The sequence below is a fragment of the Triturus cristatus genome, chromosome 1_1 (genome assembly GCF_964204655.1).
Source record: "Triturus cristatus chromosome 1_1, aTriCri1.1, whole genome shotgun sequence".
NCBI lineage: Eukaryota > Metazoa > Chordata > Amphibia > Caudata > Salamandridae > Triturus > Triturus cristatus.
Genome location: NC_140579.1, coordinates 21,606,875 through 21,623,173, shown reverse-complemented (window position 1 = coordinate 21,623,173; position 16,299 = coordinate 21,606,875).

Here is a 16,299-nt window from a genome sequence, read left to right as displayed (position 1 = left end):
GAGGACTGGGGTTGGAGTAGCAGCCGGTTGAGTGTCCTCTGCCACGCCCGGCCCTACCAGAGACCTGATGAAACACCTTCTTCAAGGAGGATTGTGACTTGTCAAGTGAGGCAAAAGTGTTCACAAATTTGGCAATGTCCTTTACGAATTTGTCACCAAAGAGCTGACCCTCAGCTAGCGGCCCTGGTTCCGCCGTATGCCAATTCCACCAATTGCGGATCAATCCTCAGGAGGACAGACTTGCGACGCTCAGAGGCCAAGGCGCAGTTGGCATTGCCCACCATGCATATTGCTCGTTGAGCCCATCCAGCCAAATCCTCAGGGTGAATGGCCGCCCCTGTCTCTTGTGCCTGTAGGGCTAACTCTAGAATTTTTGCTAAGGGGCCCGCAAGGTCAAGAACCTTATCTTGACACGCCTGAAGGGTGCGATCGATCCCTTTCTTTGGATCCTTCTTGTATTTTTTAAGGAAGGTGGTCATGGAGGAATCTATGTCAAGGGTAATAGCAACCTTATGGGGTAAGTCCGGACGTGGGCATTCAGATTTTAGACGGGCCCTCACTTCCTTATCAAAACTCTTCCGTAGGTGAGTCTGCATGTAGTCGCCCACCGCCGTGGGTGGAACCCAGTCTGCAGAGCGAGGATGGACAATATCTGAGGGGTCAAACAAGAAAGGGGAGGGATGGACGGGAGAAGAAGAGTGTTTGCGCTTCCGTCGCGCATTTACGAGGTTTGGACTCCAGAGAGGAATCTGTGTCCGTGTCGGGACAAGAAGTGGTGTCCAGTCCGGGAGTAGGAGAGTGATGAATAGGCGGGGGAGCTGGGGCGCCCTCGTGGGCCTGTTCATTAGACTTATAGAGTTTAGAGTAAGAGTGTGCATGCGGCCAAGGAATGCCAAGGGGCTCGGGGGAGGGAGGGTTATCGGAACCGGACCAGTGCCAGAAGGAGCAGGACTCGGGGCAACCAGACGATCTAATTTCTGAGCAATCGGCAATAAGGCGGAGGAGAGTGCCTTATCTAGTTTAGCATCCAATTTCCTATCAATTATGTCCTCCATGGAATCGTCATAATAGTATTCATCATCCCCCTGATCCTCACACGCAGCCACCTCCTCCTGGTAGAAATCGCAGTCTGCCATGCTTTAGGTGAATAAATGCTTATTCAATCAAAATATCCCCAGTGGGAAGCAAAAATTATCAACCCCACCTTCAGCAAGTTAGGGTGTCAGTTGGGAGCAACGGCGGGACAAAAAGAGCCAGAGAGTACAGAAAAACAGAAGAACCTGACCAACCCAGGACTAATGGGGAAGGAAGTACTCCCACCTGCCTGGATGAGCAGAAAGTTCCAAATTACAGGACCTGTAATATAAGGTTACTGCCCTTGTGAGTGTAAAAACTCAAGCGCTGCCTTAAAACCGCCTGTACTCGGCTCTAATTGCCTGCTGCGTCTCTCCCCTATTCAGCCCGGGGCAGGGCGTCGGTCCGGCAGTTAATTATGGGAGCTGCGCGCACACACGCGCGCACGCGAGCTCCCGAGGCGCACGCAGGAAGCCGATCTGGCCCCAGCGTGCGTCTCGCTCCTTGCGAGGGGGAGGGGGGGGGAAATCCTTCCGATCGCGGACCGCGATCGGGAAAGGCAGCGGCGCTGGCAACAGTGAACGGGGCAAATGCGGGGGAAAGAGCTACAGCGCAACACACGCTGGAAGGGAAAAATCAATCTCCGGTAAGCGCTAAGCGCACCTGAAACTACAGCGCGCGACTAGAAAGAACCGATAGGCATAGCGCAGAGTCAAAAGCAAACAGCATTAACACGCAGAGATAACACCGACAGTGTAAATAAAATCAATCAATCAGCAATAGTTCAATAACGTTATAGGCCAGAATGAAAGTATACAAAGTAGAGAGGCACTTATCATGACTGCGGAGCAGCAAAGAAAGATGAGGCCAAGAAAGTGTCTCTCTGCTTTGTGTACTTTGATATGTTGCCATTGGCTGTCATGAGGAGGCGTGGCTCAAAGCCTCATGGGATGGGATGTTTTTTACTTGTGTAGTTTCATTTTCATTGGCTGCTGTGAGTTCAGTAAAGAAATGGAGACAGCATAATCAGAAGCCTCCGGTCCTGACATAGAATCTAGTATCGGGATCTTTATGGCTTCTGTAACTCCTTTTGTGTACCTTCCGTGAACCTAGTAGACTGAAAGGGCTTGCCCAATAGGTGTAGCAGTATAGAGTGATGGACAGGAGAGCTTGATCGTTGAGCAGCTCTCAGGCTGCTCCAGGGCTCCTTGTTGCTCCTCGTACCCCCTCGCAGCCGTCGTCTCGACCCTGGTGTTGCCGCGGCTCAGCGTTGACCTCGGCCATGTTTCCTCCAACTGCGTGGTTGGTTGTCTGATAGCCATGCGCCTGCTCCGAGGTCAAACCACTGCTGAAAATACACAGGGCCAGTCACCTGTGACAACGTTTGGAGATCACCATATATTAGGGCAGTTGTGTGGTCTGCCTTTATTTCAGATCTTAGAACTAAATTAGCATTTTGTTTGAGGAGCTATCTAAAGAGTAGAGCTGGGTTTATCCATCCTCCAAACTGCAATCTGCAGGATTTCAATGCAGCATTTCAGTGAGTTAGAGTCAATAGTTGTTCGCCCAGTGACTATGCTTGCTGCTGTACCGTGGTGTTCTGCAGGTAGAATCCCACAAGGTGGACTCAGGCAGTCCGGCTCTGCCGCCGTCCCAACCCCGCCCCCTGCTATACTAGAGGGTGCGGGAGAGTATGATGCTGGCTGGAAGGGGGGGAGTGCAGCCTTGTAACTACTGCCATGTGGGGTATAATGATGCAGACGAGGGGGTAAGGGGGCGGGGCGGGTCTCACTGACTTGCAAGCCACACTGGCCTAACGCCAGCCGCCTTTGTGAGATCCGGTGGTGCAGCAGCTGTAGCCTCTGTCGTCCCACCCTCCACCTGCCGTAGCCGCACCTCACCGTGATCGGTCGTCGCTGCCTTATCCTCCTGGCTTGCCTTGGTGGCACCTTGGTGGTGGTGTGGGGTAGGTACGTGGCAAGGTGGTGCAGCAGAAGCTTTCAGTCCTGGCACCCGGCACTCGCCAGTCTGCAACACACCACGCACAGCTCCAAACTCCGCCCACTGAATGGCTGTATCCAACTCTCGAGCAGCCTTTCGACATGTGTGTCCTAGTCCTGTCTTATCGAAACTTGCACTGTTGATGCCATGATGTACCTGTTCTGTGAGTGAGGAAAGCTTGCATTGCTGATGACGTGACGTACCTATTTTGTCAGTGAGGGAAGCTTGCACTGCTGATGCCCTGATATACCTGTTTTGAGACAGGGAAGCTTTACTGCTGCTCACGTGATATAAATGTTCTGTGACAGGGATGCTTCCACTGTTGATGCCCTGATGTACCTGTTTCTGTGAGTGAGGGGAGCTTGCATTGCTGAAGACGTGATCAACCTGTTCTGTCAGTGAAGAAAGCTTGCACTGCTGATACCCCGATGTACCTATTCTATGAGTGAGGGAAGCCTTCACTATAGATGTTGTGAGGTACCTGCTCTTTGAGAGGCAAGCTTAGACTGCTGATGCCCTGATGTACCTATTCTGTGAGTGAGGGAAGATGCACTGCTGATGCCCTAATGTACCTGTTGTCAGAGAGGGACGCTTGTGCTGCTGTTATCATGAAGTACCTGTTCTGTAAGAGGGAAGCGTGCACTGCTGGTGCCCTGGTGTACCTGTTCTGTGAGTGAGTGAAGCTTGCACTGCTGATGCCATGATGTTCCTATTCTGAGAGAAGAAAGCTTGCACTGCTAATGCCCTGATGTATCTGTTCTGTGAGGTAAGCTTGCACTGCTGATGCTCCGACATATCTGATCTGTGTGTGAGGGAATCTTATTTATTTATTTATTTATTTATTTACGCAACTTTTATAGCGCGACAAATACCCGAAGGTGTCTCGGCGCTGTAGAGCAACTGGAATCTATCATCAAGTCATCCTCTTACTGATTAAACAGCCATGTTTTCAAGAGCCTGCGGAAGCTCATCAGATTCGGGGCAGTTTTGATGGCTAGTGGCAAGAGGTTCCAAAGTTTTGGAGTGGCCACAAGAAAGCGCCTGTCTCCCCAGGTGACCGATCTTGTGCGTGGCACCGGGAGGAGACTGTTATTGGCCGATCTTAATTGCCTCCTAGGAGTGTACAGCTGGAAAGCTTCAACCAGGAACCTAGGTCCAATGCCATGTACAGCCTTATAAGCAATACAGAGGGCCTTAAACTTGACGCGGCTCTCCACTCTCAGCCAATGAAGCTGACGAATACCAGGAGTGGTAGATTTGCGACGAGGGATGTTGAGAAGAATCCTAGCAGCCGCATTCTGAATAGATTGCAGCTTCGTTGTGACACGCTTCTGGGTGTGAAGGAGAAGTGCATTCCCATAATCTATCCTGGAGAAGACTAGGGTAGAGACCAGGGTCTTCCCAGCTGACGGCGGGAGATAAGGCAGCAGCTTCTTGATTTTTTTCAAGATCAAAAAAGACGACGACACAACCTTGTTGGTGTAGAGGTCGAAAACCAACTTATTATCAAAGATCACTCCCAGGTTTCTGGTTTTTTCTACTGGGACAGGTGGAGGGCCAAGCTTTTCTGGCCACCAACCAAAGGACCATTCAGGGGAGAGTCTTCCAAAGGTCATGATCTCGGTCTTATCCGAATTGAGGCGAAGGCGGTTCAAAGCCATCCAGCTACTAACCTCAAGCATAGCTTTCTGAAAGTTGGCTGCTACCGTGAGACCATCCTTATGGATGCCCAGCACCAGCTGGGTATCGTCTGCATACGATGTAAGCTGTATCCCATAGGCCTTTATTATCCTCGCCAAGTCCGCTACATAGATATTAAAAAGCATGGGACTTAGCGAGGAGCCTTGTGGGACTCCACAAGGGAGTGCAGAGATAGGGGAATAGAAATCTCCCAACTTTACTGTCTGGGTACGGTTTGCCAGGAACGATGAGATAAGATCCCTGGCGCAACCGTTAATCCCCAAAGCAGTGACACGGTCGACCAAGGTGGCATGGTCGACCGTGTCGAAAGCTGCTGACAGATCCAGAAGGATAAGAACAGCCGCCCCTCCCTGGTCCATGATCACCCTGATCTCGTCAGAGGCCTTTATCAAGGCAGTCTCTGTTCCATGCCCTTTCCTAAACCCAAACTGCGTATCGTCGAGAAGCTGGTGAGTCTCGACGAACTCTGAGAGCTGTCTATTCATCAGGTATTCGCATACTTTGGCAGGAAAGGGCAGGCACGCGATCGGTCTGTAGCTTACAACAGCTGTGGGATCTAAGGAAGGTTTTTTCAGGAGGGGTTTTATGACAGCGTTCTTCCATATACTTGGAAATTGGCCTGTCGAAAAAGCAGTATTGCAGATCTCCATGAGAGGGCGGGAAATCACTTCTGTGAGTTTTGACATCACGGATGGGGGACAAGGATCCAGTGGGGAGCCCGATTTGATGGTAGAGACGATTTTAATCACATCCTCATGTGAGGCGGGTAGAAAGCATGGAAAATGGTCATGGTTGTAGTAAGACAATGCTTCTTTCCCGCTACCACCTCTACATTCAGTTCTAGAGTTATCTTCAAAGGAAGCATATATATCTGCAACCTTTGTGATAAAGAAGGCTGCTAATTCGTTACAGAAAGCCTGTGAGGGCTCCACTTCAGGCCCGACAGGGGGGGTAGACAAGCTGGTGACAACAGAGAAGAGTTCTCTGGCCGAGTTAGCAGCGGTCTTAATTTGTGCCGAGAAAAATTCGGTTTTTCGGGCCAAGATTGCCTTTTTGTAAATCTGAAGGGCATCTTTATAAGTTTGTCTGGCTATGGGGCAATAGACCTTCCTCCAGCGCCTTTCTAGATTTCTGCAGTGTTGGCGATGTAGTCGAAGATCTTCATTGTACCAGGGGGCCGAGGGGGATACTCTGTTGGGCTTCGTAATTTTCTCTGGGGCCACTAGGTCAGCGGCGCTTCGGATCCAGTCCTGAAAAGCCGAGGCCGATAGTGCCGGAGTATTTCCACCCTGAGGACGGGAGGAAGCCAGGGAATGTAGCATCTGAGGCATATCTGCAGTTTTCCAGGCACGAGTGCCCATTCTGGTTCCCGGCCTGGAGACTAAAGGGGCAACAGGTCGTATGTCTATTTGAAAGATAATGGCCCTGTGGTCAGACCAAGTAATTGGGATGATATCTAATACAGATATACCAGGGTCATTCGTGAATAGACCATCAAGGGAATGTCCAGCTTGATGCGTAATGCCCTTGACTAGTTGGTGCAACCCTAAGTTGGAAAAATCAGCTGTGAGTTGGGCAGTATCGGAGTTGTCCTGCTCTTCCAAGTGAAAATTAAAATCTCCCAATATAGTGTATGTATCAGAACATATAATATTGTCACTTAGGTCAGAAAGGGAGGAAAGAAAAGAATTACGGGGGCCAGGGGGACGATAAAGTATGACACCCTTTAGTGCCTGCTTGGGGGTAATGCTAATGGCAAAAGCGGCTGATTCGCAGTTAGCCGAGTTTATAGGATCACGTGTGGTACGATATTTATCCTTAAAGATAATAGCAAGGCCGCCACCTCTTCCTACAGGCCTATCATGTCTGACAACACTGTACCCAACCGGAGTAGCATTACAGAAATCCGGACCAGACCCGGCATCTGCCCAGGTCTCAGTAGCAAACAGTAGATCCAGATCATGAGTGACGATAAATTCATTGATATAAAAGCTATGACATGGAAGTGAGCGCGTATTGATGAGCGCAGCTCGACATCCATGCAAAGCTCTGTTCACTACAACATAGGACCTGCCATCCTGTAGGCCAGAATGGGCAGGAATGCTGGATTGGGGGAGAAGATATCCACAGCCTGGACACACAAATAATCGAGTGGCCATCGCATCTTTCAAGGGGGCCGTAGTACAGGTCGGACAGATCTTACCAACATGCAACTCTTTTAAGTGCCGGGAAGAGTACATCAGTCGGGGGGCAGGGGTTATGGCCCTGGGCCGTGTCCGGCCGCGGACGGGCGCAGACGGGCTTGGCTTTGGCGCGGCTTCGGCACGCGCCCGCTGCGCCAGCCCGCTGCGCCGTCTGAACATGGTACTCATTATATAGAACGTGAGGAGGGTGGGAGGCCAGCGCGACTAGAGCGCAGCCCCAGCCCACACCCAAGATGGCGCCCGCCGCCGCCTTCCCCAAAACAAAAGCGGTAAGGCGAGGCAAGAGGATGATAGTGCAGCGTGAGTAGGTGTCAGTGTGCCTGCTCTCAATTCCCAATTAATCACTGTATTTTAAAAGTCCCCCAAATTATTTAGCACATAAAAATGTTTTTGCTTAAAAACGCTACTTTCTGATCAATAAAACAACAGGAATTGGATGATACACGCAAGTTTGCTCGCAGCCCTAGTACTCCCGACTAGGGAGAGCTCTGAAGGCTCTGCTGATGCCCTGTTGTACCTGTTCCATGAGTGAGGGAAGCTTACACAGCTAATGTCCTGATGTACCTATTCTATAAGGTAATCTTGCACTGATGATGTCCTGATGTGGCTGTTCTGTGTGTGAGGGAAGCTTGCACACCTGTTCTGTGAGGTAAGCTTGCACTGCTGATGCTCCGACATACCTGTTCTGTGAGTGAGAAAATCTTACACTGCTGATGCCCTGTTGTACCTGTTCCATGAGTGAGGGAAGCTTACACAGCTAATGTCCTGATGTACCTGTTCTATAAGGTAATCTTGCACTAATTTTGTCCTGATGTGGCTGCTCTGTGTATGAGGGAAGCTTGCACACCTGTTGTGTGAGGTAAGCTTGCACTCCTGATGCTCCGACGTACCTGTTCTGTGAGTGAGGGAAGCTTGCACTGCTGATGTCCTGATGTGCCCATTCTGAGAGAGGAAAGCTTGCACTGCTGATGCCCTGATGTACCTATTTTCTGAGTGACTTAAGCTTGCACAGATGTTGCCCTGATGTACCTGTTCTGCGTCTGAGGAAGGCTTGCGGTGTTGATACCATGATGTACCTGTTCTGCGTATTGTTGGAATTTAATAAAAAAAAGCCTTTTTTGTGCTACTATATGTTGCGTTGCTTAAGTTAGCATTTGCGGCACCATTTTATGTTCAGCTGCGATTTTGAGCCATGATCAGAATTAACTGCTCTCTGACTTTGCAAGTAGTAGCTGTGCTGAATCTTCTGTGTCTCTCAAGTTTGGGCCTCGCTGTACTGATGAATACACTGTTTGGATTTCAGCATACCTTTCTCACCAGATAGAAGCCTGCTCCCACCAGCTCGGATACAGGTGCAGGCAGAGTGAACTTGGTGCACAGATAGTGTGTGCCCAGTCTCAGGATCGAAACTTATTCTTCTGTACCTTCACTGTGTAGTCAGCCCTGACTGGAAATTTCCAGTTTGGGCGTGATTTTCTGGTCCTGAATTGTACTCAATGTATCACCATGTGTTCTGAAGTCAGTCCTCTCTGCAGCACTTCAAGCGACTGGGCAGATGGGACTCCACTTGAGTGTATATGAATAAACCTATGCTTTGTTTGAATTCTCTACTGCCTGACCGACTCTTCATTTGTATTGAAGACTGAGAGGTGATCAAAAGAGACCTGAGTGGCCCTATTTGGGTCATTTCCTTCAGTTGGCGCCTAAACAGGGACCCCATCGGGTGACCCATCCTCACCTGTTGTCGGGTGGTCAGGGCCATCGTCGGGTCGGACAGGCGGACCAGTGATCCCTGTATGAGAGAGTTCCTGAACTCGCAGCTGCACTGTCTGTCTGACCGGGAGGTGCCTCGCCCAGTGATCATCCAGGCTGGGGTCCTGAAAGGCAAAACCCTTGGATCTGACCGTTTGGTCCGAAGAGTCGGCAGTAGAGACAAATTAGTTTTGACCTGTGTGCACCAGGTGAGTTTGTTTTGGTTTGTATTTGGATATAGTACCAGTTTGGTTGTATTTGGCGCGGTTTGAGAAACTCCTTTGTACTTGGTGCCGTTTTAGGACCGCTTTTGAATATGGTGCGGTTTTGACCGCTTTTGGTTCAAAGTGTCTGTGAAAACTTTACCGGGCACTTAATGAATTTGGCTTACTTTTGAAAATGCCTGGGTGCAGTAAATTTTGGTTTTCTAGATGCCGTTGCTGTTCTGCAGATGTTCGATTGGAAGACAGTCAGCAAGCGCCTCTGGAAGGCACTTCTAATTTTGACATGTATGTGAAGCATGGCCTTAGCCCTATTATGTTTAGTACGCTATTGCAAAGATATTCGAGAGATATTGCCGAATTGCAGTGGCCATCTGCAGGCACTTTGATGAGCAGAAAATTAACTTTTTACAAGAGAAGTTGTTTGCTAAGCAAAGTAGGAAGTCTATGTTTGATTCCCTCAGAACATGGCAAAAGGAGATTAAACAGAAGCGAATGAAAGCAGAGAAGGAGGCTCAGAAGGGGAGAATGCAAACATTGACTCAGAAAGCTGTAGCGCAGGATAAAGAGAAGCAGGAGATAGGAGTTGAACGTCCAGATAGGATATTTCGACTACAAATTGATAAATCATATGTGACTCAAGAAGAAGGTGATACCTTTGTAGAGCAATTGTTAGATATTAGACCCCCACCCCCATATGCCCCGCAGAGGATATATCCAGTTCTCCCCTCACAGGCTCAGTTGCCCGGCTCTCCTGTCCCTGCTGCTTCTGCTTCTGTTATTGTTCATCAGACCGCCTTGGCCACGGCACCCCCTGGCAATTTCTTTGCCCTCGCTGTCTGTGGCAACTATGACTGCTAGTACTTTTGCTACACCTGTCACTTCGGTGTCTCTTTCACCAGCTCTTGCACTTGCAACGCAGCCGGCAGCAACGCTGGTGCCTGCCACCCAGGTTGCGACTCTCCCGGTGTTCTTTCATCCCCGACATTACAGAATAGGGAGACGCCATTACGTGGGTTCAAGGACAGAGACCAGACGAAATTTAGGGAACGCCTGATCTGATATAGGAGATGCAGAAAAACAGGTGGTGGCCAATCAGGCTGCACAGTGGGCCCGAAATCCAATCTATGGTGTGGACGATGTGTGGAGCGAGATGAAAGATTATGAGCCTTTTGTGCAACAGCGTGCCCTTAAGCATATGTCGGCTACATTCATTGGTCTCTGGGAGCAGTGTTTCACGGATGTGGCACCGCAGATTTTGTATGACAATAGGGATCATGCATACGCTACTGATCTTGCGCCTGGTCAAGTATTCAGTAATGTCACAAAATTGGTTGCTTATCGGGGTAGACTGCTTGAGAGGAGCCCTACCTCTGTAACTCAGTTTCCGATGCAGGAGGTGCATCCAATCTATCACCTTGAAATACCAGAACTCAGGGATCAACACAATGTTGTTATTAGACAAAGGGCGGTGGCCTGTTTACAAGAACAATGGGTTTATACTCTTTGGAAGAGGAGTGAAGTTTTGTCTCAGTTGCCAGACCCTAGAAAGAATCCGGCTGCCTACTACAAAGAGCTAACTGAAGCTGCCTATTCTACGGTTATGACGCTTGCAGATATTGAAATGTTCTTTGGCTTACTAGTTCCGGTTGATATTTGGAGGCAAGTCCATACACAGGATCATGTGGCTAAAATGGGTGGTATGTGGAACCAAATTAAAGTATGGGATCAGTACCGGAAGCCAGATGATAAGCCTAGAGCGGAAATACTCGCTTTGCTTGGCCGTATCAATACGTATATGCATTCTCTTATTCCCCCGAGAAAGGTAGATTAGGATAAGTTATCGGCTTGCCGTCAAAAAAAGGATGAAAGTGTGTCTGATTTTTTCACTAGGTTTGAAGGTGTGTTTTTAGATTATAGCAGACAGTATTTGATGATCGAAGGTGGTGTGCGACTATTTGTTAATAAATTTGTTTCCAATTTGTTTCCCTAAATTGTGTCCCAATTGTAGGATTCCCAAAGCACCTGGTCCACCTCCTCCACCTCTGTTATTTTGAACATGGCACAGTATTATCAGCACAGGGAAAATGAGGATAAGGAGAGGTCTGAGAAGAAAGACTTGAAGACAAAGGTATTGTTTCAGCAGGCATCTAGGGGAAATGGTAGAGGACGAGGTGGTGGCGGTTTGGCCCAGCAGCTTCCCCGTACTAGCAGGAATACTGCGCCTGTAGGGCCAAATCAGTGCGCCTATTACAAAGAGGAGGCACACTGGCGTAACGAGTGTCCTGTGCTTTTACAGAAGATAGCGGCCCCAAGAGGGCGAGGTTCTCGTGGACGGGGTCGTGGAGCAGGAGGTCAGGACAGGGCTCAGAATGCTGAGACATCGCAGGGTCACTCAGACCAAAAGTTTTTTGATGACCCCTGAGGAAGACAGTATTATCATGATGATCAAACCCCTTATTCCTTTTGACTACTGGCATTGCCTTACTAAGATCCCAACTCATATACCTGCCCAAGGTATCCTGTATTAGTACAGTAGCTTAAATCCAACTAACCAAGCGGTCTCATTCCTCCCTGGAGTTTAGACCATTACGAACTGTATTTAGTTTAGAGATGTACCAATGTTCTCTGGCTTTGCGTTTATCATTGATATTGACCCCTCTTCTGCCAATGATAACCTTTCCAAAATGAACCATTGGATGTCTTGTTCCCTAGGACCCTGTTCTTCAAAATGTGTCACCAGAGGGGCAATGGGCTTCGTAGTACTAATAGCTGACTCATGTTTGTGTACTCGAGTGCGTAGTATGAATGGTAAGAGGAAATCAAACTCGTGTGAAACCGTTATGAGCCTGGTACCCCAGCGTTGAACATGAGCATGGCAAAAGAAGCTATGAGAAGTTGGCAGAGTAAATGCGGCACACCACTCCAACATGGCGTCCACGACTAGGTGAGCCACTGTGTAATTTATAGTCACATGACTATTAACCGCAACGTTTAAACCCGCGCGGTCTATCGAGTCCAACATTTGTCGAAACACGGAGGTCACCACCCCGTTAGACTGGAAATTATTCGAGGTAAGGAATGCTGCTGGGACTAGGGGCTACGTCTTCTGAGGAAGTAATCCTTTGAGGATAGAAAGGCTTTATGTTTCCTCATTTTGAACAGACATCTGCGATACGAGCGTCCTGTTAGCGTACAAACTGAAAAGACGTTTAAGGCTTGGGGTATCTGACTAGTCTCTCTTTAAGACCACATGGCTGTTCTACCATCTCCCTCCCGGGAGATATTGTGTCTGCGAGCGTTTTTGCTCGCCTATGAATTGGGAAGGTCGTGAAGGGACTGGATTTAAGGAAACCTTTTGGAACTGTATAGTCCAAGAGGGAGGAAGTATGTCTGGCTCCCCAAATTTAAGCCTAATTTACATAAATCCCAGATAAATCTGGGGATTAGAGTTGAAAATAAGTACCATAGGTATCATATGTCTGGTGTTGCCTAATATCACTCTTTTATGTATTTTTTATAAGCAACAGTGGCCTTATTGAAAGATAGGAGCGTTTTATTGCTCATTGAAAATTATAATAAAGGATTTTCTTCCATCAAGAAGGACTCCGGTGTGTCCTATCTTTTCTCCAATTTGAAGGTAAATGTAGTACTTTTGAGAGTTCTATGAAGGTATTAGTCTGGTTAGCATTGGAATTTAGGCACTTTTTCATTGATTGTTGTAGGTGCTGAACCTTTTTTAGGTCTCGCCTTGTGGTAAATATTTAAATTACCTGTACTATTTTTATGCGGTAAAATTCAATAAGAATAACTCAGTAAAATAAGAGGCAGAATCCGTGGTATTAGAGGTTCTAAAAAGGACTTTATTCCTTACAAAGGAATTATGGTTCGAACCAGGCAATCGAATTCCATCACCACGAAGGTTCAGGAAGGGATAGGCAATACATTATTGACAAGTAATAATATATATATGAAATGCATTACATTAAGACAGATGCAGGAGGCGTAACAGCTGATAATACAGATAAGAATACACATACGTAATGAAAAAGGCGTAATAATAGGCGTGCATAAGGGCGTATACTAGAAACGTCATTTAAAATGATGTCACAGGTGGGTGGATCCATAAGAGAATCCTGCAATGTCAGCAGAAATATTTGGCAGAGATGCGCGCGCAGCCGCATGACGTGTGATTGACGTGTAACTAGGGGGTGAAGGGAACGTGACATTAGCCCTACGTGAGGAGACAGAAGTCTGGGGGGTCAGGTCAACCTAATCCCAAATCATATCTAATATCTTATGTTTAAGGAACTGTATTATCCAAAAGGAAAGGTCTCTCGGACAGAATCTATTCTATACTGACTGTTTAGTGCGTGTACAAGCGTCTAAGTATCTACATGAGATGCGAGGGGGCATGGTAACAGGGGCTATGAATTACTTGCATGAAGGCAGTGAGGCCGGGCCCTTTGCTCGGTAGCTGGAAGGATGTTTACCTAAACTACTAGACAGGAATGCATTGGATGAGGAGCGGAGCAGATAACTTGAAGGTGAAATACAGTTTTTGGCAGGCAACAGGCCGCGTCAGGCACCGTTAGCCGCGCAGGGAGTAGGACAAAGTTCATGGATACAGATGCAGGCTCAGGCTGGAGCTTTCAGAGGCAGAAAGCAGAAAAGACTTGATGACAGGATTCAGGGCCTACTCGCCTGAACTGTAAAACGTGAAAAGTATACCATATAAAGTCGGTGACCAATCATACTTAGGAATGGAATATCCGACCCATTCATGGCGGATCTGAAAGAGGACATGTTAACGTTGGACGCACATGTATTTGCGTCTTCATAGCTGGAACCGGAGGGAACAGACATGTACTTGTAGCATGTACATTGAGCCGTTGGGGTCTAAGATAGGGGACATAATTGATCATAAAATTCATATTTCCTCAGCCTGACCCCGAGCATGCGCTGGTCTGGCGAGACATTTTGTGAGGGCTCCAAAAAGTGCTACCAGGCCAGCCTAGAGCTACAGTGCATGTGCGAGGGCACGCGCGTCGCGCTTTACCGCGATTACTTTCACTTTCGCTTCCGCACGGCCGCTCTGATGTTCTCCGTGTGGCTTCAAAAGATTGCAGCAGTTAAAACAAGCATTGGCATAGCCAATAGGGCTCGCTTTTGGGACCTTATAAGTGTTTAGTTATGCAACTGTGGTTGACCGCATGAGAACACAGGTAACTACTATAAATTAAAATTGACCGTAATAGAATTATATTACTCTATATACAGGATCTTTCTAATGGAAGATGTGACCTTTGGAGTGACTTGAAGGGGTATACAAACATATATATATGATCCACTACCTCCATTTTCAGATTATTTAAACTCCCTTGTGATTGACCAGGAGTTTTAGCTCGTGAAAAATAAAGGTATTTTCACAATAATACTCAAGTGTAAAATCTTGACCTGGGTGTGGACACATATTAAAAAAAATTGCATGTGTGAGTGCGAGACATGTTATGATTCTTTGAAATATCACCAGGATATAAATGCTGTACAGTGGGTGCCATTAGTAATTTGTAATTTGTATTCTTGTGTTCTTTTTCTGCTCATTGTATAGAGATTTATTGGTGGCTGGGAGATATCGCTTTTCCTGAAGAAGGTGGCTGTCAAATACTAGTACCAACCGAAACGCCTCGATGCTTTACAAGATTTGATATACTAGATCTTTGGGACTTCTGCCAGTCGATGAGAATTAAATATAAGAAATATTCCGACTTGGAGCAAATGTTCTGTCACAGACTCGTTTTTTTAATGACATGATACAACTGTCTAATGTACTCTCCCACTGTGTTGTTTGTCTAATGAGTTTTAGGCAGGAAGGGTGGATGTTGCTGTGGTGGTCACCACAGAAATGCAGAGGAGATCTTCATATGAACCGAGCCGGTAAATCGGAATGAGACGATGGATGGGTGTGGGACCTGCTTCCCAGCTCCCCATTGGCAGGTTTTGGCTCAATATTTCAACCTCACCCAGACCAGGTTCCATCCAGCTCAGCAGCAGATGCCAGTTCCAATGATGCGATGTCCAGACCTCTCCTCAAGCGGCAGAGATAGCAGTGAAGCTCCAGGGCGCTTCTGTCGACGCTGCAGCAGGCTGAGCACAGTGACAAGACTCGAGGTCACCATGAGGAAGAGGTGAGTCAAAGAAAGATGGACGGAGAGAAGAATTGGTCTGATACGAGGCTGCCAGGCAAAGAGAGGTCTGTGTGTGTGTGCGCACCTGTGCATGTGTGTGCAAATGCGCGCGTGTGTGTGATGTGTGTGTGTGCGATGTGTGTGTGTGCGCGCGTGTGTGCAAGATTTTTGGAAGCATGGGTAGTAGGGAGATAGGCCGAAAATTAGCAAAAATCTTGGGGTCCGCCCCAGGTTTTTTCAAAAGGGGAATCACCATGGCCCTCTTCCAGTCAGCGGGAACAGTGGACTCCCGGAAAGAGGCATTAAGCAATTCTTGAATCACCAAAAGGGGGGCTGGTGCGAGCTGTCCTAGAAAAGTAGGAGGCATGGTATCTAACGGGGAGCCAGATTTCACCTTAGAAAAACACAGGCGTAGGGACTCTTGGTCCAATAACGGCCATTCAGAGATTACTTCCTTAGAAGAAGGGCTCTCACCATACATGATGGGGGAAGACTCACTTCCGGGCAGTGGTGTATTAGCTGCCAAGGAATTATGTATAGTTTCAACTTTAGTAATAAAAAAGTCAGCGATCTCATTACATTGGGATTCATCACGTATTGGGGGGGCTGGAGATGTATCAGCCCCTGCCAGCTTTTTTATCATAGAAAAGAGAGCCTTAGGGCGATTAGAGGCCTTAGAGATGGAATCAGAGACGAAAGTCCCTTTCGTCTTCCTACAGGCTAGATGATAATGTTTTAAAGCTACCCTATAAGTTAATTTACTCTCTACAGAATAGGTTTTCCTCCAACACCTTTCCAGGTGTTTGCACTTGGTCTTCATTGTTTTAAGGTCCTGTGTGAACCACGGCGCCGGAGGCAGGTGTACCAGAGGACGCTTAGTGCATAGAGGAAGATGGTGCTCAATAGCGGATGACAGCCATTGCGACACCTCCACGTTCAGAGAGGATAAAGGGCCAGATGTGTCCGGGCATGTGGATGACAGCTCGGCGTTGAACTTATCCAAGTTCATTTTAGACCAAGCTCTAAATTTAGTGGCCTTAGAAGGAAGGACTGGTAAAACACCGCTGGCTGAAATAAAACTAAATTGAACAGCAAAATGGTCAGACCAAATAAGGGGGAAGGGTGAAATACTGCAATCCAGCGAGATATTAGATAAAA